Source organism: Dromiciops gliroides, chromosome X (genome assembly GCF_019393635.1).
Source record: "Dromiciops gliroides isolate mDroGli1 chromosome X, mDroGli1.pri, whole genome shotgun sequence".
Classification (NCBI taxonomy): domain Eukaryota; kingdom Metazoa; phylum Chordata; class Mammalia; order Microbiotheria; family Microbiotheriidae; genus Dromiciops; species Dromiciops gliroides.
The window spans coordinates 4175845-4200192 of NC_057867.1; positions in this window are offsets into that span (position 1 = coordinate 4175845).

Consider the following 24348-nt stretch of genomic DNA (forward strand, 5'->3'; position numbering starts at 1 on the left):
CGGATCTTTTCCAATCCAGTGGCCACTGTTGAGTTCTTCCACATTTGCTGGCATATTGAGTGTAGCACTTTAACAGTATCATCTTTTAGGATTTTAAATAGCTCAGCTGAAATTCCATCACTGCCACTAGCCTTATTGTTAGCAATGCTCCCTAAGGCCCACTTGACTTCATTCTCCAGGATGTCTGGCTCTAGATCAGTAACCGCATCATCATGGTTATTGATGATGTTAAGATCGTTCTTGTATACTTCTTCTGTGTATTCTTGCCACCTCTTCTTCATCTCTTCTACTTCTATTAAGTCTCTACCATTTTTGTCTTTTTATGCTCATTTTTGCATGAAATCTTCCATTGATAGCTGATTTTCCTGAAGAGATCTCTTGTCTTTTCCATTCTATTGATTTCTTCTATTTCTTTACATTGCTCATTTAAGAATTCTCTCTCTCTTCTTGCTATTCTCTGAAATTCTGCATTCACTTGTGTATATCTCTTTCCCTTTTTCCTCTCCCCTTTGCTTTCCTTCTTTCCTCGGCTATTTGTAAAGCTTCCTCAGATAGCCATTTTGCTTTCTTGCTCTTGTTTGACCACATCCAGCTGACCTTGGTTTATAGAGCTCACATTTCAGGTTCCTTGTCATATGACTCTTTATGGCATCAGACTTTGCTTTTGTCACTCGGCATCTGGACTTCCTTTTGGTTTTGGTCCATCGGCTTCATTCTATCTGGAGCTAATTGTAGTTGTCCTTTGTACTTCCCCAGTGATGTGCTGGATACCTTCAGACCTGAGGGGTTCATCTTTGGGTGTCATCTCTTTTATCATTTTAAGATTGTCCATTGGGTTTTCTTAGCAAAGATCCTGGAGTGGTTTGTTATTTCCTTCTCCAGTGGATTACCTTTTATTTTGGTGGGGTAATGAGGGTTAAGTGACTTGCCCAGGGTCACACAGCTAGTAAATGTCAAGTGTCTGAGGCCAGATTTGAACTCAGATCCTCCTAAATCCAGGGCCAGTGCTTTATCCACTGCAGCGCCACCTAACTGCCCCTCCACAGTGGATTACCTTTTGTCAGAACTCTCCACTATGACTTGTCTGTCTTGGGTAACCCTACTTCATTGAGCTACAGAGCCTCTCTACCAAGATAAGGCAATGATTGGGGGGGGGTCCCTCTGAGGTGATCCTCAAATAATCCTATTTATATCTTGTTTGTATATCATTCTTTGCATGTTGTCTACCTCATTAGACTGGGAGCTCCCTGAGGGCAGGGACTGTCTTTTGCCAGTGCTTAGCAGAATGCATGGCACATAGTAGGTGCTAAACAAATACTAGTAAATGACTGCCTGGCCTGACTATGTTCCCAGCAGAGGGCACTGCATGCCTTCTGACCTCAGCCCTGACCAGATTTGCATAGGCCCAGTCTACCACTACCCCAAAGCTTGGCGTTTCTATGAAACATTCTCATTGGCAAAGGGCCTGCTCTGTAGCAATTCTGTGGGGGAGATAATCCAGAGCAGTAGCCCATTTTATAGGGGAAGAATTCACCTCAGGGTGGTAAATTGGCTTGCCCAGAATCATAGAGTTAGCAAGTCTCAAAGGCCAGGTCTGTACCCTGGTCTTCCTTCCTGACCACAGCTCCAGCTCCCTATCACTGCTGACTCTATTCTTTATCACATCCTGTTACAACCAATTTGGTTTTATGGAGTGAAACTTTGCATAACACTTTGAGTTATGGGAATTGATTGTGTTGAACACAGTGCATAAGTCTGGGGAAACTCCATCTCTCTGAAGAAACAGAGGCTATGAGAGTGGAAGGGCCATGGCTGCTTCCTGCTGTAGGCAAAGACAACAGAAATGCTTGTGAAGAACCCCAACTACCTCGAATGAGGCCCATGGCACTTTGCCAAGGGGGTCAACAGCTGGCGGGCATGCTTTGTCCCACTATGTTCCCTCCCCCCACTCGCAGCTGCCCCCACCAGGGTCCCACTGACTCAATTGTATTGCCATGCCCTAATATTTTGGCCATGGCTCTCTTTGTGAATGGAAATGACCACAGGTCAGGCCTACCAGAGTTCTGCCTGGATTAGCAGAATTCTAGGGCTGGCTAGAAGACCTTACTTACCCTTCATTTCTCAGCTCTAGGCCTGTCCCACTCAATCTCACACTGAAAACTGATCTGAAACCCACTGGCCTGACCCCCATTTCCTCTGTCCCAGTTTCCCCCATGTCCTGAGTTCCTTGATTGGAGATCCTGGTTTCCATTCTATGACTTTACTTTATTGAGCCTAAACTCAGCCCCTCTCTTGCCCCAGAAGCCTGGGCCCTCACTTGCTAGGCCTGGGCCCTCACAGGGTTCCTCTGCCTGATGAGACTTTAACATTTAAAGATCATCCAGTTATATACCATCCCCTACCCCACCCTGTTTCCAGATGAGTAACGATTGTCCCAATTTAGATTTTCCCACAATCTTCCAGACCTGCTATATTTCCTGTTGTTGGATAATTTACACCCATTTCCCAGAAATTTTTGGCAAATATCTTAGTTGCTTTGTGAAATCAGCCTTGGAGAGCAGACAGAAGGCTTCCAAGGGAAGCCACTGAATGCTTCCTTGGGACCTTGTTTAGAGATGCTCAGGCCCCACTGTGTAGAGCACTCCTGTTGACAGGGTCCTTGTAATGAGTCACTGATGCCCCTCCGCCTGATGTCAGATTTCACACACTCTAATGGGAAGCTCTTTCTGCCAGAGGCTCTGGCTAAAGACCTCTTTACTCAATGCTGTCAGTCTGCTTTATGATTACTGTCAATATGAATAAGGTTCCCACAGCAACAATGTCACAGAGCCATTGAAATATCACAGTTTGGCCTCTCTGTCCCTAGAGTTCACAGGATTATGGGCCATCTGGTCCAGTTCCTTCATTTGGGAGATGAGGAGGAAGCTGAGGATCAGGGAGATTGAGTGACTTGCCCAAAGTCACGTGGCAATAAACAATACATGCAGAATTCAAACCCAGGGCCTCTCAGCCAAAGACGTAGGGGTGATGTGATGACTTGCACTGAATTGGATTTAAGTGAGGCAGGGCTTTGCAAGGTCACCAACCTCACTCTCTCCTCCAGAGCCATCTGGGTCCAGTGGTGAGATATAGATCAGGATGACTGGAGATGGCCCGGATGCTTATTGGGGTTAAGTGACTTGCCTAGGGTCATACAGCTAGTAAATTAAGTAAGTAGTAGCTAAGTAAGTCTGAGGTGAGATTTGAACTCAGGTCTTCTTGACTCCAGTGCCAGTGCTCTATCCACTGCAGTGCCACCTAGCTGCCTTGTTAAGGCACCCTAAAAGGTGTTCAAATGGCTTTCTATATTCACCTGACTTTACCTCTGTTTGTGTCTTCCTTCTTTAGCGTGGTGCCTCTTAACTTGTTGACTTGACATATGTTGATTAAATAGGTGTGACTGATGAGACATGGGAAAGTATTTCCATATCACAGAGAGGTTAACTATCTGCTGTGGCATCACCTAGTGGTCTGTCCTAAGAATACAACCCAGCATCAGTTCTGAAGTTCGGGTCCATTTCCAGGTAGTCCCAAGGGATTTGTTTCAGCCCTTGGCCCCTGATGCCATCACAGGGCTGCCCTGGAATCCCCAGGGCTGACGCAGCCTCATCCTCCATGGGGTTATTCCAACTGGGAATGACCTAAGGTCAGGCTGCATTTCCTGAAACAGGTCGGACCTTCAGGGAGAATGGGTACTCTCAGGCTGCCCAGCTATTGACTTCAACATGTTCCCTTCAATATCAGGCTTCTTTTTTCTAGTCACAGGGCAGAGAATACCACCAGCAGCATCACTGATGGTCTCGGTACAGGGGAGAGAACAGATCCACTGGCCCCACCCCACCTAGCCAAGGGAAGTCCATCAATGACAGCAGTACCAGTGCAGAGCAGAGGTCTCGGCAGTATAGCCACAAGAGTACCAAATCATCCCTGAGGTGCAACAGACGACAAGGAATTGGAAAGCCTGCTGGCTCCCTTAGGGGTTCTCCAGCCCTGCTCTTCCCAAAGTTCATTGCAACCCTGGCCCCTTAAACTGTCCCACAGACCCCTAGAAGGAGCTGAATCCAAGCTCAGGGGGAATTTTGCTCCCCTTTCGGAAAGAAAAGGTGTAAGTGCTCTCTCTGTACAAAATCTAGGACTGGGGCCTAGACCTGTGCTCACATTGTTTGAGCTCTCAGGTGAGCAAGCCCTTTCTACCAGTGCAGCCTCTGGGGACACTGAGACGTAAGTGACTTGTCCAGGGTCAGCCAGCCATGATATGTCTGAGTTGGGACTTGAACCCAGGGCTTCTTGGCTCCTTTCTAGCCATTCTAGCCATGACACCATGTTGTCTTTCCTTTCTCCTTGTAAGAGTAGCAAAATCGAAACAATCTCTATAACCATCGTACATATATAACCCTTATCTGATTGTTTGCTGCCTCAGGGAGGGGAAGGGAAGGGAGGGAAAGAGGGACAAAAATTGGAACCCCAAACTATAAAGAAAAAAGTTTATTATTAAAAAATAACAATTTCTATGACCAATAGCTAGAGAAGACTTTCCTATCTCAGTGGAGCCATGATCTCCTTGATGTGGGCATTCCTTCCAGTGTGCTGATTACATCTTGTCCTGTGGGATTTTTGTCCCGCTCCTTCCATCATTCCTTCCCAGAAGAGCCACTGAACTTCCTGGGGGCCTTCTTCGTGGCCCTTTTAGTATCTTGTGGCTACCATGGCACCAGTGAAGCTATCCTTTGGTCGCCCTCCTCTGTCAATGATCCATTTTCTAGATGAGGTATTTTCTACCATTTCCTGTATATGTCATATCCATCAGGTCTTCTCTATTGCCCTTAGGGGCTTCTATAGTTTGAATTCTTGGGAGAATGCCATGTTCCATCATTCCATCGTTTGCAGCCAGGTATGATCTCTGGGAATACATTGGCATTGAAAAGTTGGGGTTCTGTGTCAGGGAGAAACTTGGAGTCACTGAAAGTGCTATGCAGTTTCTCGAATGTGAACCACCCATTCTTGCCCTCCTATTTTACTTTGGGTGGATGTCCATCCAACATGGATCAGCTCTACAGGGTGCCCAGCTAACTGCAAGTCATACTCCAACCAATGGGCATTTTTTATCCACTTTGTTATTCTTGTGTGGATTGTGGCACTGATCTCTTTTGAGTGGCCATCAATCAAAATTTTAAGGGACCTATGCCTTCATCAGTATGAAGAACTCCTGGTGTGGAAACTTGACCCTCTAATGAAGATTAGAGTTAGATTCTAAGAGGTGAAGGAGGGAGAGTATTCCAGGAAGGGGGAAGGGAAAACAGATGAATGAAAAAGTCCTAGCAACTAGAGAAGTTACTAGGGATGTTGAGACGCTGAGTGAGGTGCCCAGAGTTCCACAGAAAGCCTAGGTCCAAGGCAGGGGCTTGAACCCAGATCTTGTGGCCTCCAAGGTCAGCCCCTATCCACTCTACCTATGTTGGTGTGATCCTAGGGCAGGGCAATTTTCCCATAGCTACCTGACTGCTTCCCTTGTTGGGAGCCAGGCCAGATCCCCAGGGGGCATGGCAGGCAGGGCCTCCCGAGGGATTGACGATGGAAGGCAGGCATGCTAAGGGCTTCTCTGACAGAGATCGGCCCAGGTCCACAGGAACACAAAGACTGTGTGGGGCCAGGGGAGGCTGAGGCAGTTGGTTCTTTATCAGCACCCCCAAAGAGATGAGCCCAAGGATAGAAAATATCCTCTGAGATAGGCAGGGACAGACCACAGGAAGTCCAATACATGCATGTGGGCATTGATGTTACCATCGGGTCCTCACTTTCCAGAGGCTCAGAGGAGTTCCTGATGAAGAAGTGGCATGTTGGACTGGAAAGAACAACGGAGCTGGAGTTAGGAGGCAGGGCTTACTGTACACTGTCTCTGGCACCTCAGTCAGATCTGCACTGGTGAAATGGGGATAATGCAGCACCTGTTTCTTAGGGCCGTTAGGTTCCTTTGTCCCCCGCCAAAGCCCCAGGAAGTTGGGGGTTGTGACAAGGACCCTGTACTTGGAAACAGGATATGTTCAAGGCTAGCCTAACTGGCTCTGTGACCCTGGGCAAGCCTCTCTTTCCTCACTATAAAGTGGGGGTACAAAGAGTTATACTCCCTGCTTTTCTGGGATTGTTGGAGGAAGAGGGCCCCCTTTGGAGTTCTGGGTGAGAGACCCAGCTAATCTGGATGATCCTGGGCAGATGCCCTCACCCCTCTATCTTCCCTGTAGATTGTGGAAAATGAGAGTTGTCCTTCCTTCCTGGGATGTTTGCCATGAGCATGGTGGTTGTCGACTTCCTTTAAAACAGGGGCTGCTGGGAGGCCACAGATGACCATCTTGCCCAGGAGGCCAGATTAGCCACTCAGGGCTGTCCCTATGTAGGCAGGGCAAGTACAAAGAGAACCCAAAGAGAGCCAATGAAGCTGGAGGGGACATGTTGAGACGGGATAGGCAGGGCACAAGGCAGCCACAACCTGGCTGGACTCCATAAGAAGCATCGATCAAGGGCACTGTATGTGGTTTTATGAATCATTGTGCAACCTTGTTTGGTTGTTGTCTTGATGGGCATTAAACGCATCATTTTAAAAAGTTTTCAAAGGAGAAAGCACATGAGATTGGGAATCCAGTATGAGTCTCAGTTCTAGCTCACTGCGTGGCCTTGGGCAACATGTTCTCAGGGCCTCAGGTTCTTTGTCAGCAGGATGAGTGGGTGGGATGAGGTGATCTCCCAGGGCTCTGGCTCTTGGAAGGATTCTGGGCCTGGCTAATACAAAAGCCTTGGCCTGAGGAGAGTGATCCACAGCCCACCCCACTTCCCAGGCTCCTATCAATCCCCTGGGCCACAACTGAGCCAAAGCAAGCAAGCACTCAGGAAGTGGGTCCCTGAGCTACTCAGGGAAGGCCCTCCAAGGCCTAGGGCATCTCCCAGAACTACCCTGATGGAGGAGGTCTGGCCTCTCTGCCTGGAAATTCCCCAGGGGTTGCAGAGGAAGAGGATAGAGCTTGGATTCCTGCTGAGCCCTGGAGCCAGACAGTGGGATATAGGGAGAAGGCCTGGATGGTGTCTTTAAAGAAATCCCAGAAAGAACTAGATGGGCCACCCTCTTCCTGTGGCTTTCTCCTCTGATGTCAAATAGAAGCAAGACCGGCTGCCATTTGTCTTTTATTTCCCAAGAACTGCCTTCCGTTCTTCCCCTGCTGCTGGGGCAAGACTTCTGGAAGGCCTTGCATAAGGTAGCCAGAGGCCTCCTGACTTGCTGGGGGGCTGAGATCCTCTTCACTCTTCTGACTTTTAGGGCAAACTGAGGAAGAAAGCAAGCTGGGGAACAGCAGGCCTGGTACAGGTCCCACTGACTGCCTAAGCCTGGGACGGGTCCAAAACTCCAGCAAGACCTCTGACCAGCCCTCAAAGAAACGCATTTGAAGCCTCAGCAAACTCTGAGGGATTTGGGGACTTTCCCCTCTTTTTTGGTTGGTCTGGAAGAAGTAGAAAAGTCCATAGAAAGGCCTGTTGGGCCTGCCTCACTGAACCCCAAACAGGAAGGGGCGGGATGAGTAGGACCCCATTCCTACTGAAGGATTTGGGAAGATCTTCCAGAAGGCCCCAGCTGGAGCCCAACCAGGACACAGTGTGGCTAGGATGAAAGGATGCTGGATCTGGAGTTCAAGGGCCTGACATTACTTACCAAGTCACCAGTCACTTCTCCTCCTATTAAAGGAGGGTCTTAGACTAGATGTTCCCTGGGGTCCCTTCCGGCTCTAAGTCTTCAATCATGTGATTCCTGCATCCCCCAAAGCCTGTTCACAAGGTTCTAGATGGAATAGCTTCCCCATTGAATTCAATGACAAAGCCAGTTCTTAAGACCCTCATGTGAACATTGCACCATGCTGGACATTGGGAGGAGAGGATAGTGTATGGAGGCCTTGGGCTCATGGTCCCAGCCCACTCTTGTACTAACAGAACTCGGCAACTTTTACCCTCAGGGTTCCAGGGGTGACCCCGGGGGCTTGTGGGGTTATTCTCTAATACCATCTCTCATAAGATCCCACCAATACCACTGCCAGCTAATATTTCTCCAATAGCAATCACCAGCTAGTATCTCCTAGATATCAGTAATGAATATCATAATATGAATTTACCCATTAATCTCTCCTTGATACCAGTGAACTAATATCAATTAGCTTTTACGAAGGGACATTTACTGAGAAAACATAGCAAGACCTAAAAGCAGCAGAATCTCTGAAACAGGGAACACGCTCTCTTCTATGATCTCAGTCCTTGGGAGAGAAGGTTCCGACCTGAAGTGGATGTTCCAAACATGTCTCCCTCCTAGGTCACTTCTGAGTTGCAGCCTAGCCAATGAACAAGTCTCTCGCTTGCTTTCAGGACATGATATCTTAGTGGCTCAGTTGTTTCACTTCTGGGTTGGGCCATGCAGTTGCTAATTTAGGTACTGGCAGACTCAACGGTGGACTGCAGTCACTGGGCCTCTCTGATGATTCTTCTGACCTTTCAAAGATCACAAGATTGTGATCTGTTCTGTTGCTTCCAATACTCATTCACCTAAGATCAGGAAAGAATAAACACAAAGAGGTAAAGAAGCAGAGATGCTAAGTGTTCATGACCACATGGCAGCCCCAGGTGGGAGAGAAAACCAAGGTCTCTCCCCCCACCTTGAAGCCCCAAGCAGTTCTTCTTTCTCCTCACTAAAGAGTTGCCAGGGGACAGAGATTGAGTTGTTCCATTGGAGTTTTTTTGTACTCACGCTCAGTTCTGGTTCAGTAGCCAATTAAAAGCCTTTTCACTCCCATCTAAGAGAGAGTCCCAGAATACCTGTGCATGCTCTAAATTGGAGGGTAGGGCCGCTCCCCTGGGCACCAGCCTACATTGCCAGAAGCAGGTTCCCCATGCCTCCACTGAGGTTAACCCCAAGCACAGAATGTGCACACACTTGAAGGAATGTGCCTGCCTTGTCCTGCTTTCCTTCTTATAATAGCTTAGATGAGCTTTGGTCCCCATCCCAATAATCTAATTGGGAAACATGGCATGTATTGAATATTCCACTTCAATTCAATATATTCAATGAGCATTTAACAAATGCTGATTTGGTGTCAGGTCCTGTGCTTGGCAAAGAGGAGGCAGAGACAAAAGCCAAACTGTCTTTCCGATGCCATGTGTTCGTCCAGCATGGTTTTGTGGCTCATCTTCCTTCACTATATGTCAGCTCCTACAGGGCTTTTCCATGTTCCTCGAACAACTCATATTCATTGTTTCCTTTAAAAACTTTTTCATAAAATTTTATTTTTCTCAATTACATTTAAACCCAAATGTTTAACCTTCTTTTTAAAAATTTTGAGTTCCAAATTCTCTCCCCCTTTCTGTCCCCCCTCCCCCTTCCTTGAGAATGCAGACAGTTTTATATAGATTATACATGTGAAGACATGCAACATGTATTTCCATATTAGCTATGTTGCAAAAGAAAACACAGACAAAAAACCAAGAAGAAGAAAGTTTACAAAGTATGATTCAGTCTGCATTCAGAGTCCATCAGTTTTCTCTCTAGAGTTGAATAGCATTTTTTTATCATGGGTCCTTTGGAACTGTCTTAGAGCATTGTCTTGATCATAATAGCTAAGTCTTTCATCGTTGATAATTCCTACAATATTGCTGTTACTGTGTACAATTTCTCCTGGTTTTGCTTACTTCTCTTTGCATAAATTCATGTAAGTCTTCCCAGTTTTTTTCTGAAACCATCCTGCTCATTATTTCTTACAGCACAATAATATTCCATCACAGTTATATACCACAACTTGTTCAGCCATTCCCCAATTGATTGGCATCCTTTCAATTTCCAATTTATTGACACCACAAAAAGAGCTGCTATAAATATCTTTGTACAAATAGGTCCTTTTTTCTTTTTTAAAACGTTCTCTTTGGAATACAGACCTAGTAGTGGTATTGCTGGGTCAAAGAGTATGCATGGTTTTATAGCCCTTTGGGCATAGTTCCAAATTGCTCTCCAGAATGGTTGAATCAAAGGGGAGGAAGATGGAACCAAGATGGTAGAGTAAGGCAGTAACTTGCCTGAACTCTCTCAAATCCACCTCCAAACAACTATAAAATAATACCTGAAAATGAATTCTGGATCAGTAGAACCAACAAAAGGATGGAGTGAAGCAATTTCCAGCCCAAAACAACTTAGAAGGTTGGCAGTAAAGATCTATCTCGCTGAAGTATAAAGGGAACAGAGTCCAGTGCAGGCAATGTCCAGGCAAGCCAGCAGTAGGCCAGACCCCAGGAAGCTGGCAGCAAGGCCCCAAAGCCCTGAGACAGGCCAGCAACAAGGCTTTGTGCCCCCTGGTGAAGGCCAGAAGCAAGGCACCATGCCCCTGGTACAAGAAGCTTGGGATAGTGCCCCCTCCAACTCAAGAGCAACTTTTCCCCTTAAAGAGACCAACTTTAGTATAAAGTTTAAAAAGTCACAAAATAGTCCAGAAAAATAGGCAAAAGAACCTGACCATAGAAAATTACTTTAGTGACACAGAAGATCAAAACACAAACTCAGAAGAGGACAATAATGTCAAAATGGCTACATGCAAAGCCTCAAAAAAATGTGAATTAATCTCAGGCCCAAAAAGAACTCTTAGAAAACCTTGAAAAGGAATTAAAAAATAAAATAAAGGAGAGAAGAAGCATTTGGAAAAGAAATGAGAATGATGCAAGAAAATCATGGAAAAATAGTCAACAGCTTGGTAAAGGAAGCACAAAAAATGAGGAAAGATGTATAAAAATTTACTGGGGGCAGCTAGGTGGTGCAGTGGATAGAGCGCCAGCCTTGGAGTCAGGAGGACTTGAGTTCAAATCCAGCTTCAGACACTTGACACTTACTAGCTGTGTGACCTCGGGAAAGTCACTTAACCCTCATTGCGCCCCCCCCCAATGTTTTCTTTTTTTTTTCTTTTTTTCTTTTCTTTTTTTTTAGTGAGACAATTGGGGTTAAGTGACTTGCCCAGGGTCACATAGCTAGTAAGTGTCAAGTGTCTGAGGACGGACTTGAACTCAGGTCCTCCTGAATCCAGGGCCACCTAACTGCCCCCCCCCCAAAAAAAATTTAAAGAAAAATTTACTGAAGAAAACAACTCCTTGCAAAGTAGAATTAGCCAAATGGAAAAGAAGGTACAAAAATTCACTGAAGAAAATAATTTATTAAAAATTTGAATTGGGCAAGTGGAAGCTAATGATTCCATGAAATATCAAGAAATAATAAAACAAAGTTTAAAATGAAAAAATAGAAGAAATATGAAATATATCATTGGGAAAACAACTGACCTGGAAAATATATCCAGGAGAGATAATTTAAGAATTATTGAACTTCTTTTTTCACCAGTTACTCCAGCATCCGTTGTCTCTTTTTTTTTCTTTTTTCTCTTTTTGGTTTTTGGGTGAGGCAATTGGGGTTAAGTGACTTGCCCAGGGTCACACAGCTAGTAAGTGTCAAGTGTCTGAGGCCGGATTTGAACTCAGGTCTTCCTGACTCCAGGGTTGGTGCTCTATCCACTGCACCACCTAGCTGCCCCCAATTATTGAACTTCTTGAAAACCATGATCAAAAAAAGAGTGTAGGCATCATCTTTCAAGAAATGATTGAGGAAAACTGCCCCAGTAGTCTAAAATCAGAGGGTAAAATAAAAATGGAAAGAATCCACCAATCTCCTTCTGAAAGAGATCCCCAAATGAAAACTCAGGAATATTACAGCCAAATTCCAGAGCTCCCAGGTCAAGGAGAAAATACTGCAAGCAGCCAGAATGAAACAATTAAAATGTTGTGCAGCCACAGTCAAGATTACACAGGATTTATCAGCTTTTACATTAAAGAATCAGAGGGCTTAGAATATGACATTCAGAAGGGCAAAGGAGCTAGGATCACAACCAAGAATCACCTATGCAGTGAAACTGAATATAATCCTTCAGGGGAAATGGATATTCAATGAAAAAGAACACGAAAAGACCAGAGCTGAATAGAAAATTTGATTTTCAAATACAAAATTCAAGAGAAGCATAAAAAGGCAAACAGGAAAGAGAAATCCTAAGGAATTCAATAATGTTAAAATGTTAACATTCCTACATGCAAAGATGATACTTGTAACTCTTTTTTTTTGTTCGTTTGTTTATTTTTTGTGGGGCAATTGGGGTTAAGTGACTTGCCCAGGGTCACACAGCTAGTAAGTTTCAAGTGTCTGAGGCTGGATTTGAACTCAGGTCCTCCTGACTCCAGGGTTGGTGCTCTATCCACTGTACCACCTAGCTGCCTGATACTTGTAAGTCTTAAGAACTTTATCACTATTAGGGCAGTTAGAAGGAGCATACATAGACAGAGAGCGTGTGTATAAGTTGATTTTGATGGGATGATATACAAAATGGTTAGATCAACACCAACAGTGCTGATTATTAGTGTCCCTAATTTTCCATATTCCCTTCAATATCTGTCATTTCCCTTTCTATCATATTAGTCAAGCTGATACCTCAGAGTTGTTTTAATATTCATTTCTCTAATCAATAGTGATTTAGAGCATTAAATTTTTTTTTAGTGAGGCAATTGGGGTTAAGTGACTTGCCCAGGGTCACACAACTAGTAAGTGTTAAGTGTCTGAGGTCGGATTTGAACTCAGGTACTCCTGACTCCAGAGCCGGTGCTCTATCCACTGTGCCACCTAGCTGCCCCGTGATTTAGAGCATTTTTATATAAGCATAGATAGCTTTGATTTCTTCTTATAAAACTGCTTGTTCATATCCTTTGATTATTTCTCAATTGGGAAATGACTCATTCTTATAAATTTGACTCAGTTCTCTATATAGTTAAGAAATGAGGCCTTTATAAGAGAAATTTGCCGTAAATCCCCCCCATTCCCCATTTCCCTTTTAATCTTGGCTGCATTGGTTTTGTTTGTGCGAAACCTTTTTAATTTAATATAATCAAAATTATCCATTTTATATCCTGTCATGTTCTCTATGTCTTGTTTGCTCATACATTCTTCCCTTATCCATAAGTTTTATACATAAACTATTCTATCGCCCCCTAATTTGCTTATGGTATTACCCTTTATATCTAAATCATGTACTCATTTTGACCTTATCTTGGTATACTTTGCGAAATGTTGGTCTATATCTCATTTCTGCCAAATTGCTTTCTAGTTTTCCCAGAAATTTTTGTTAAATAGTTATTTCTTGTCCCCAAATCTTGGCTCTTTGGATTTATCAAACACTAGATTACTGTGGTCATTTACTACTGTGTATTACGTCCCTAATCTATTCTATTCATCCACCACTCTATTTCTTAGCCAGAACCAGATCATTTTGATGATTACCACTTTGTAATTCAGTTTGAGATCTAGTACTGCTAAGCTACCATCCTTCACATTTTTTCATTGATTGCCTTGATATTCTTTTTTTTTTTTAGTGAGGCAATTGGGGTTAAGTGACTTGCCCAGGGTCACACAGCTAGTAAGTGTCTGAGGCCGGATTTGAACTCAGGTCCTTGTGAATCCAGGGCCAGTGCTCTATCCACTGTGCCACCTAGCTGCCCCTGCCTTGATATTCTTGACCTTTTGTTCTTCCAGATGAATTTTGTTATGATTTTTTTCTGGCTCTACAAAATAATTTTTTGGTCATTTGATTGGGATGGCATTGAATAAGTAAATTCATTTAGGTAGAATTGTCATTTTATTATGTTGCTCAGCCTACCCATGAGCAATGGATATTTTTCCAGTTGTTAGACCTGACTTTATTTGTGTGAAAAGTATTTTGTAATTGTGCTCACATAGTTCTTGGGTTTATCTTGTCAGGTAGACTCCCAAGTATTTTATGCCCTCTGCAGTTATTTTAAATGAAATTTCTCTTTCTATCTCTTCCTACTGAACTTTGTTGGTATAGGAATGCTTATAACTTACATGGGTTTATATTATAGCCTGTAACTTTACTAAAGTTGTTATTTTTTAACTAGTTTTTTAGTTAATTCTCTAGGATTCTCCAAGTATACAATCATATCATTTCCAAAGAGTTTCCTCATTGCTTATTCTAATTCCTTCAATTTCTGTTTCTTTTCTTATTGCTATAGTTGATATTTCTAGAAATATATTGAATAATAGTGGTGATAATGGACCTCCTTGCTTCATCCCTGATTTTATTGGGAAGGCTTCTAGTTTATTTCCATTACAGATAATGCTTAGTGAGGTTTTAAATAGATACTACTTATCATTTTAAGGAAAGCTCCATTTATTCTTATGCTTTCTAGTGTTTTTAGTAGGAATGGGTACTGTATTTTGTCAAAGGCTTTTTCTGAATCTATTAATATAATCATATAATTTTGTTGGTTTTGTTATTGATATAGTCAATTATGCTGATAGTTTTCTTAATATTGAAATATCCCGGCATTCCTGGTATGGGATAGGCCAGAAGTCACAAAGTCAAGGAGGGGTTTCAATATTTAATAACTCCTTTATTTTTTGTTTTTAATTTATAATACCAGAGTATCATATACAGTATATGTAGGGAAAAATATATATAGGAAATGAAAAATAACTTTCAAAAAGTTATTAAAACATCAAACCCCTTCGTGACTTTTGGCCCATCCTATATAAATCCCACCTGGTCATAGTATATGATCCTTGTGATATATTGCTGTAATCTCCTTGCTAGTATTTTATTTAAATTTTTGTCTATTGTTTTCCTTCTCTGTTTTTCCTCTTCCTGGTTTAAGAATCAGAAATATCGATTGGTTTTTTACAGAATATTATTGTTGTCATTGTCGTTGTCGTTGTTGTCGTCGTTGTTGTTGTTATACGGCATTCAGGAGCCTCCAAGGCCTATTTCCTGGGCTAAGATATTGGCTCCGAACACTTCTCTCACAATTACCCTGCCCAGTCAATACTACAGTCACTATAATAGCCATTTTACAGATGAGGAAATGGAGGACCCTAGTGGTACCCAGTATTACACAGCTAGTAAGGCTCTGAGGGAGGGTTTGACCCAGGTCTCCTGACCCAGCATCCAGCACTCTAGAAGAAGCCACCTTTAAAATGCCCACCCTCTGTACTCCAGCAAGTGTGAGTCTAGATTCTGGCTGAAGAAGGAGCCCCGAAGAGCCCAGAAGGGAGGGAACCCTTGGCGTAGGCCCTGTGGCAGCTTGCAGGCAGTTTTCTCTGGGGCGCCTGCTTCCCCCTCCACTATGAGCCGTTGTTCTGCTGGGCTGTGCCCATGGGCTGCAGGCCAGATCCATAGCCTCAGCTATTCACATCCTGGACCCCCCACCAAACCCTGCCAGTCCTGACCTGTCCCTCGAGCCTTGGCTCTGCCTCTGATGAAATTATGCAGGGCTGTGTGGGGGAGGGAGTAAGCCTAGTACAAGGAACCCAGTGTCCCACATGTGAACTTTCCAGGCTAGACCAGCTTTCCTGAAACCCCTTAGGCTGAGGCTGGCTCAGCTCCAGACCCCCAGCTCCCCTGGAGCAGACCCAAGCAATTCTGGGGAGGATTGGAGGAGGGAGGGGTGGCTCCTCTGGGGCTTGGCTTACTCTTGGGGGGCTCCCGGGTCCAGTTAAGTTTGGGGCTGACCAGCAACCCAGACACTGTCCCCCCAGAGTGCTTGCCAGCAGGATGATGCAGGGGAATGTGCCCAGTGTGGAGTGAGAGGGCATGGGCTTTAATCCTGGCACTACAACTCTGACCAAATCACTTTGCCCTCTCTAGGGCTCAGCTTCTTCCACTGTCAAATGAGGAGGCCTGGCAAAATGGCTTCTCACCCCACTGTCAGGCCAGCTATTGAGTCATTAAGACTTTTTACTGCCTGGGCTTTGCAAGAGAGGAAGATATTGGTCTGTGTGGCTTGGGTGAGCTACAGCTCTATCCACCCCACCCCCAGGGGCAAACCCTTCTATTGGCAGACCTGGAAGCTGTCCTGAGAGTCCTTCCTCCTCTTAGCCAGGTTTTACCATGGCAGGCAGGATGCAGATGCAAAGAGGAGGTGATGGATAGCTTTTCCATAGTAGGTGGATACCTATGGGGTGTGAGTGGGGTGGATGCTGCTAACGAGCTTCCTCTGCACATAACTGTGCTGGAAACCACCATGCCCTGCAGACTGGACTCCCAGCTGATCTACTCAGTCTAGCTCTCCCTCCCCACTTCCCCTCTCTGATGGGTGGGCCATTGAGAGCAAAGACCCAACTGCCTCTAGCCAGCCACCCCCAGACTCTGCTTCACTCTGTCCAGCCACCACCCTGGCTCTGTCACTATTTTCATACCCCGCCTAGCTCTGGGAACAGCAGCCAAATCAACAGCCTCTGGAAAGGGCCTGAGGACTTAGCAAGGCAAACCCCACTTCCTGGCCCCATGGCCTTAGCAGTGTTGGCTCCCTCATGAGAATGTAACCTCCTGGAGGGCAGGAACTGGCCTTGGAGTGGGGAAGACCTAAGTCCAAATATGACCTCAGGCATTTATTTGCTGTGTAACTGGGCAATTCACTTAACCTCAGCTTCTTTCAATTTTCTCATCCATAAAATGGGAATACTAATAGCACCTACTTCCCGGGGTTGTGAGGATCAAAGGAGATAATAATCAATAAGGGTTTTTCATTCATTCATTCATGGATATTGTATATAGCCAAGAACTGGCAGTGGCCTCAGAGAGCTTCTAATTCAACCCTCTCCCTTCCAGATAATGAAATCAAAGCCCAGAGAGGGGAATGACTAGGTCCCACAGGGAATAAGGAGCAGAGAGGAGATTCAAATTCAGGTCTTCTGTTCCCAAGTCGGTGTGCCTCCGAGTCAGGCATAAAGTCCAGTGAGATTCTTGTTTGTTTTGTTGTTTTGTTGTGGTTTGGGGGGAAAGAGAGGGTGGGAAGGTGGGAAGGAGGCAAGGTCAGAGTGGTTATGATTGGAATGAATATTGATGGGTGTGGGGGAGGAGAGAGGCAGACAGACAGGGAGAGAGATACCAAGAAGGGGAGGGGGGAGAGATGCAGAGAATGAGAGAGGGAGAGAAAAGGAAGAAGGGAGAGAGACAGAAAGATAGAGGGAGAGAGAAGGAGAGAGAGAGAAGAGAGGCAGAGAGGGAAGGGAGGAGGGAGAGAAAGGAGAGAGGGAAGGAAGGAGAGTTCTAGCTTTCCCGTGAGAAACAGGCAGCCTGGTCCAGTAGAAAGAGAGATGGATTGAGAAACAGAGCACCCGAATAGCAGCTCTGTGTGCCTCAGTTTCCTCCTCTGTACAATGAGCAGCCTGTTGGGAGGGACAGAAGGGAAGAAGAAAAGGGAGCCTGCAGGCTCCTGCACACCCTCTGCCCACTTCCTGCTTTCCCCACGTTACTTAGGGCCCACAAGCGTTGGCTTCAGGCCTCAGAGCACAATCAGGCCAACTTAGCTGAGCCCTTTTATTGGGTCGCATGTGCTGCCCTGCCACGAGGTCCGGCCCATAGTAGACCCTAGTGGTTCCAGGTTGGGAGTTCAACCGACCTGCACATGTTTGTGGCCTGCGGCCTGCAGGGCAGGGGAATTGAGGGCCATCCTAGGCTCCGTCCTCAAATCGATCCAGCTTGAGCTTTGGAGAAGCACCTGCTGGGATCAGGCATGTACTGTGCCTACAAGAAGCTCCCGTCCTACAGGGTGGGCAAAAGTAGACAAGGAAGTCCAATGGTGCTCTCTGTCTCTAGCTGATCTCTTTCGATATAAACATCTGGAGCGGGTGGGGGTCACAAGAACTGGGGGACCAGAAGGGCCTCAGATGGGAGGTGGCATGTGGGCCGAACCTCAAAGAGAACCCAGGTTTCTTGGAGCTGAATGGGAAGGGTTGGCATTCCTGGCCTCTGTGGGCTTTAGCTGGATGGCTTTATTGGCAGACCAGGGGTCTGTGGGCCATGGGGTCACCTCCAGTCCAGCCACGGGAGGGACCCAAACTGGCCAAGCCTGCTGGGTTTTTCAGGGCCAGAGCTGGGGTGGGCCAGGGCTGAACTTCTAAGCCCAAGAGCTTCCTAGCCAGCCTCCCCCCCCCCCGCCCCAGCCCTTTCTCTTCTCTGGGTGTGCCCCAAGCTCTCCCCATAGGCAGCTTCTCAGGCTGGGTCAGGGGTGGAAGGCAAAGCTTGTGAAAGCCTGGGCTAGCCATCGGTGGCCTGGGTGGCATCCAGAGTGTCACTGGCATGGGGGTGGAGGGTGGCTCTGGACAGGCAGCCTTGGGCTGGGTACTAGCCGAGCAGGTGAGCCCGAGGCTGGGGAGGTGTGGACAGGAGTGTGATGTAACAGGGCCTGGGAAGCTGGGAGAGAGCACAGGGTGTCAGCCTGGGATTCTGGTCCTGCCTGACCCAAGCCCTGCCTGGCTGTGTGGCCTTACCCCATCTCCTTCCCTCCATGGGGTGTGGACAGGCTAATGACAGGCAAAGCTCTGGGGTGGAGATACAAGGGCTGAGTATGGCGGGGGAGGTTGAAGTAGGGTGGTAGCATGGCATCATTGGGGGAGGATTGAGATCCACCCTCTTTTACTTAGGCCTAGAGCAGCCACTCCAACCCCCTTACTTTACAAAGAAGAAGATTGAGGCACAGGATGGCCTAGAGTGTCACACCCACACAGGTAGGCATCATCTAACTCCCATCTCCCACTCTTTCCACTGTGCCCCTTGACCTCTGGGTAGGATCAGCTGAGGTAGGGGTGGGGCAAAGCCACCCAAGGGCTGGAAGTAACATCAATGGCACCTACAAAGGAGCCCCGCTGCCTCTCAGCCTCTGTGTGTGAGTGTGTATGTGTGTGTGTAAGAGACACAACAGTGGCCACTGAACCTTCCTCTGAAGAGGCTCTGCACATCTTCTCCCCAGGAGACAGCCCAGCTTTGTGCCTAGAGGTCTGGCCTTGGAGTCAGGAAGGCCTGAGGTCAAGTGGTACCTCTGATGCCTACTGGCTGTGTGACCTTGCCCAAGTCATTTGCCCTTTCTGTTCCCCAGGTGCCTCTTTTGGGCTAGGAGGGGCAGAGCAGGTGACTGTGCAGGTCTCATTGGGGGTTTGAGGCCTTCTGGCCACCAATCTTTGTTTCATCTGAATTCCTTCCAGGTTTGTGACCAAGGGCCCTCCCCCCATTGCCCGAGCCAAGGGATTCAAGCACACACAAACAGGAAGGAAAGCCAAGAGCAGGAGCAGGAAGGCAGCTGGGGCCTCCTCCTTCCATCCGGAGCTAGAAGCTCGTCTCTTGGCCCACTCCAAGCTGGTGGTGCTCCCTCCTTCCCTCCCTGCCTGCCTCAGGAATTTCCTGTGTCCTTACTCCTCCGTGTTCATGTTGTCTCCTCCCAGGCCACCGGAAGAGCCCACGACTTGGGTTTTTGTCTTGGTATCATCAGCACCCAGCCCGTGGTGCCTGGGCCTGTGATTGCATGGGGATAGGGAACATCTATTACTGCCTAGAGAGAGAAGATGTGACCAGGGTCACATGGTCAGTATGTGTCAGAAGTGAGACTTGAAATCAGGACTTCCTGACTTTGAGGTCAGCTCTCTGTCTCCTGTGCTGCTGTGCCTCTCTCACCTAGCACCTACTAGGCAAGACTTAACAAATGTTGGGCTTATTAGCAACACGAGCCTGTGGCAACAAGTGGAGAAAAAGTAGAAATGATGGGCCCTCCCCTTTGGACCCAGCTGACCCATCCATTCCACTGGCCCAAGACTTGCCCAGCCCACTGATAAAAAGCCCCAAATGTCTGTGAACTTTAGTCTTGGGGTGATAAAGGGGGCCTGGGAAGTACAGAGGCCAGCCCCATCACACAGGTAGGATGTGTCAGAGGCCGACGGTCACCCAGGCCTCAGCAGCCAAGGCTTGCCTCTCCTTCTACACACCAAGGGTTTGTAATCTGGTGGGGAGTGTGTGTGTGTGTGTGTGTGTGTGTGTGTAGAGGGTGTCTATGGGTAGATGGAAAAATGGCATCTTTATATTCATTCACTTTTTTATTTTGTGGAGCAATGATAATTAAGTGACTTGCCCAGGGTCACACAGTTAATATTCACTTACTTTTTTTTTTTTAGTGAGGCAATTGGGGTTAAGTGACTTGCCTAGGGTCACACAGCTAGTAAGTGTTAAGTGTCTGAGGCCAGATTTGAACTCAGGTCCTCCTGACTCCAGGGTCAGTGCTCTATCCACTGTGCCATCTAGCTGCCCCTATTCACTTACTTTTTTGTTGTTGTTGTTGGGCAATGGGGGTTAAGTGACTTACCCAGGGTCACACAGCTAGTAAGTGTTAAGTGTCTGAGGCCGGATTTGAACTCAGGTACTCCTGAATCCAGGGCCGGTGCTCTATCCACTGCGCCATCTAGCTGCCCCTATTCACTTACTTTTTTTTTTTTAGTGAGGCAATTGGGGTTAAGCGACTTGCCCAGGGTCACACAGCTAGTAAGTTGTTTTTTTTTTTAATGTCTGAGGCCAGATTTGAACTCGGGTACTCCTGACTCCAGGGCCGATGCTCTCTTCACTGCGCCACCTAGCTGCCCCTATTCACTTACTTTTAACTGAAATCCAGCATCTCCTTCGTTATGGGATTCAGAGCAGGGAGCCATCTGCATACAAGCCCTGAGCACCCACAGCAGAGGACCCAGGCCTCTGAGAACTCAAACTGTTTTGGGGCTCAGAGCCATAACTGTATGATCACAGGCCTGAGCTGCTTTGGGTTTTTCTACATCTATAAGCCAACCCCAAAGCAAAATGTCCCCAGGGCTGAGCCTGCCTATTTCTAATCTACCTGGCTCCTCAGTGCCACTAACTATTGGCTCCTCATCTTCAGACCATGACCACCACCCTCTCTTGTCCCCCGAGCAAGGTGGAGTCATGGTCTGCAGAGTAGCTGAGGTGGGGAGTGTGGCAGGAACTGGGGGCTCATCTGCCCCATTTCCCCTTGGTTAGATAAGGGTAAAGCTGGCTCCTGCTAAGTGATGCTGGGGAAAAGGGGCAGGGTTTGGGCCAAGTGTATGTTGGAGCTGATTGTTAAATTTTCATCGTGAGCAGGGACACCTAGGAAATCTGCAAACACTCCAAGCCAAGGCTCAGTTTATTGTTTTGTTGATCATCCAGACTTAAGAAAGTGATAGAGAAAATGTTAATAAAACAGATTCAATTTAAAAGTGCCTTGTGGGGCAGCTAGGTGGCGCAGTGGATAGAGCACCGGCCCTGGAGTCAGGAGGACCTGAGTTCAAATCCGGCCTCAGACACTTGACACTTACTAGCTGTGTGACCCTGGGCAAGTCACTTAACCCCCATTGCCCAACAACAACAACAAAAAAGTAAGTGAATAGGGGCAGCTAGATGGCACAGTGGATAGAGCACTGACCCTGGAGTCAGGAGGACCTGAGTTCAAATCTGGCCTCAGACACTTAACACTTACTAGCTGTGTGACCCTGGGCAAGTCACTCAACCCCAATTGCCTCACTAAAAAAAAAGTGCCTTGTAGGGGGCAGCTAGGTGGTACAGTGGATAAAGCACTGGCCCTAGATTCAGGAGGACCTGAGTTCAAATTCCACCTTAGACACTTGACACATACTAGCTGTGTGACCCTTGGGCAAGTCACTTAACCTTCATTGCCCTGCAAATAAAAAAAAAATGTTTTTAACTGCCTTGTTAATACAGGTGGGGTTTTTGTGTGTGTGGGGAGTGTTTGTTAAACATTTATCAGTCTTTCCCTGGGTTCAAGCTCTACCTGTGCTATTTACTATCTGGGTGATACTGGCCAAGTCCCTTGCCATCTGAGTCTCAATTTCCTCCTCTGTAAAAGGAGAGGGTGCACTATGCAATCCCTAGGATTCCTTCTAGCTCTCCAGTGTATGAGCTTATGCATCTGTGACAGAATCAGGGAAAGTGAGAGGCCACACTGACTTCTCTCATGTGTGCTGACTTCTCTCCTGGCTGCTGACTTCTCCCGCCTGCTGACTTCTCTCCTGGCTGCTGACTTCTCCCGCCTGCTGACTTCTCCCGCTGTGTCCTTTCTTTCACGGTTCACACACAGTTTGCAAGGCTGCTATGACAATGAAGACTTGCACAGATGGGAGTCATGAACTGTCCTCACATCCAGCAGAAGGGATAGGCATGGCTTGGCATTCGGGAAGCTGAGGGCACCGTGCCAACCTGTACTTGCTATTGTCCCAGACTGTTGATCATGGGGGTAAGGGGCACCAGTGTTGTGGAGGATAACCAACACACGCCGTTTTCTCATTTCCTGTGTGCCACCGATTGTCCTTCTTTATTCTCTTCCTGTTCTGCCCTTCCTAGACAGCTCTCAGTCCCTCCCCATATCCCCTAAAGGCCCCCGGGGTAAGATCAGGGTACTCTAGCGAACAAAATGCCCTTTTCCTGGATCCCCGAATCCTAGATGTTCTGAGTTCAGAGGCATCTCCCCCAATCAGCTCCTGGATGAGAACCCCCTTTGTTCCCAACAAAAGATCAGCTGGCCTTTGCTCTGCAGACCCCCAATGAGGGGGTGGCCCGGCTCCTAAGGAAAGGAAGCTGAGGAAGCACTGACCAGTAGCTCAGAGCCCCATTCTCTCCTCAACCTCCCTGGGACTCAGGGGCTTAGGCTGATGTCCCTGCTCCAAAGGGCCTGGCAGGGCACTTCAAGGGCCTCCACAGACCACCTCCCTCATTTTACAGAGGCACCAGTGGCCTTGGGCGGAGGCTGCCTTGTGTGCTCCCATTTGGAGAAGGCAAGTGAGGGAGGGCAGTCTGCAGGGGTGGGCTGGGGGGGATGTCACATGCTGTCTGGACAAACCTGCTCGGTATCCCCTGAGCTTCCCCTTGGCCACCCACCCAGCCAGCCAGCCAGTCAGAAAGACCCAATCTGGCAGCCTCATTCTTCCCGGGTCACTAGTTACAACATGTGAGCTCAGCTATGGACCATGAGGATCACCCCAGGACAGGGCGACGTCATCAGCCTGTTGCCAGGTGACACAGTCCAGTGCCCAGGCAGAGACTTGGCTCCTTGGGGCAGGAGGGCAGCAGGCCACACAGGCTCCAGCCCCTGAGCTGGCACTGGAGGGCTTGGTGGGGACACTGTGACAGTAAAGTCTGGGCTCTTTCCTGGAGTCTTTCCCAAGGCGCCCCCGATTCTTGCCAGTCCTGCTCACTCTGGCTGGTCCTGCTTGGTGCTGTGGGCCACCAAAGGATGAGATTAGGGGATGGGAGCCCTGAAATCAGCCACAAACTCTCTATCTGCCCCCAGAGAGCTCCAGCTCCTTTTCACAATCCTGCTGCTTCCTCCCTGAGTGACCTTGGCTCAGACAAGTCCCCTTCCAATGGGAATGTCCTCTGCTCTCTGACTCTAGCTGAGCATTTGGGTCCATGCCCGTGTCTTGGGCCCCACCTCTTCAAAGACTGGAGGGAGCCCTTTGAGAGCTGACCTGTCAAGAGCCCCCCAAGTCTTGGGGTAAGGGGCACTGGAGACACAAGCTTGCAGTGCCCTCGTAAGCCATAAGCCTCAGAGCTCTAGCTCTGAGCAGCCTTCATTGCTTCCAACTTAGTCTAAACCCCTTGTTTTACAGATGAAGAAAGGGACAAGACCATCAGAGCTCAAAGGGATGTTGGAGGTCATCTTGCCCAACTTGCTTATCTTACAGAGGAGGAACTGTGGCCCTGAAAGAAGGGACTTACCCAAGGCCACACAGTCAGCGAATAGCAGAGCCTGGCTTTGAATGGATGGAGGTCTTCTCAGGGCAGGACCTGGGCTCTTCCCACTGCTCAGCAATTCTAGGAGATCTGGCTTTGGGGCTTCAGGGGTGAAAGGAAGAGAGGTAAGGGATCCTGAAGGAGGAAAATAATCCTTTTCCATCTTGGTCCCTTCCCCAATTGAGAAAGGAGGAGGGGGAGTGATTAAGGAACAAGACAGGCCAGTGGAAGGATGGAAGCAAGTGAGCAAGCAAGAGGAAGGCCAGTAATCTTGCCTTTTGCTCTTGAGTTATGGGGCTTCTGGGGCCACCAGGAGGCCAGGGAGCTCCTCTGGCTGTAGCCTACTGAACCACTGAGGAGGGCAAGAAGAGCATTCCTCCAACAAAACAAATTCTTTCACAGTGAGGACAATGTGAGCTGTCTGGCAAATCCCCACTTGGGTTCTCAGGGTGTCTGTCTGTCTCACTGCCGGCAGCCAGATCTCTGAGGCTGTGTGAAGGAGGCAGGAGGAAGGAAGAGACGGTGGGAAGGGTGGACTGAAGCAGCAGGGAGGGAGGCAAGGACAGACAGAGGCAGCAGGGAGGGAGGCCAGGAAGGAAGGTGGGCGTGTGGGTGTATGGGAACGTTGAGCTGGCCT